At 24.6% G+C, this 867-nt stretch overlaps 1 pseudogene; it reads left to right on the top strand.

Annotated features, from left to right (window-relative positions):
* The first annotated feature begins 597 nt into the window (after window positions 1-597).
* LOC111634547 overlaps window positions 598-867 on the top strand; it is a 14,369-nt pseudogene continuing 14,099 nt past the window's right edge.

Genomic DNA, 867 nt, shown 5'->3' with positions numbered 1-867 from the left:
AAGTCTTTATGATAGCGAAAACTTACGTTTAAATATCCAATCAAAATGTAAAGATATTTCAAGTTATTTTTAATATTTCTCAAAAATAAATGAATTACGATGTTAAATTATTGCAAATTTTTCTAGCACTTTTTGAACACAAAAATAAGAAATCAACTTTTACAGAAAATCATTATTTAAAGTAAATTTTAAAGATTTTAAATTATTTAAATTTAAAATATTTTTATTATGTTTTTCACATGAAATATAATTCTAAATTTAATGTAGATTTAATAGTTGACAGTCATTTATTTTTACTTCTTCACCAAACTTTATATTAGAATAAATTACCTTTTCATGTAATAATAATTTATATTAAATTTTAGAATTCTGTCATATTTACCTGAATGGATAGCAAATCCAATGTACAGGTTTTTTCCAATTTTCTTCATGAGTAAAGTAGGAAAAAGTTATAAGAAGGACGTTGAAATAATTCATCGTTTCGAGGAAAAGGTAAACTCAACTTGTTAATGGAGTTTTGTGTTTTAATTTAAGTAATTAATAATTCAATTTATTGCGTAGGTGTTCAAGGAAAGAAAAGAAAATTTTGTGAAAAAAATGCAGCAGCAACATTCCATAGACAAAGAAACAAGTAATGAAGAAGAACAAAAGATGAAACCAAAACAGCGTTTTATCGATTCCCTGTTGGATCTTCATGTCAAACAAGGTTTATTATCGGAAGAAGACGTTATCAGAGATATGGGAGGCACTATTTTTGCGGTAGGCATAATTTACTAAAGATCTAATCGACAGTAATTTTGCATTTTTATGATATTATTTTTATTATTCTGAAGTAATATAATGTTCTTCTAAACAACGTATTGAAAT

Source organism: Centruroides sculpturatus, unplaced genomic scaffold (genome assembly GCF_000671375.1).
Source record: "Centruroides sculpturatus isolate CEXI.00-Female unplaced genomic scaffold, Cexi_2.0 scaffold861, whole genome shotgun sequence".
Lineage (NCBI taxonomy): Eukaryota > Metazoa > Arthropoda > Arachnida > Scorpiones > Buthidae > Centruroides > Centruroides sculpturatus.
This window is presented reverse-complemented; position numbering and strand designations above follow the sequence as displayed.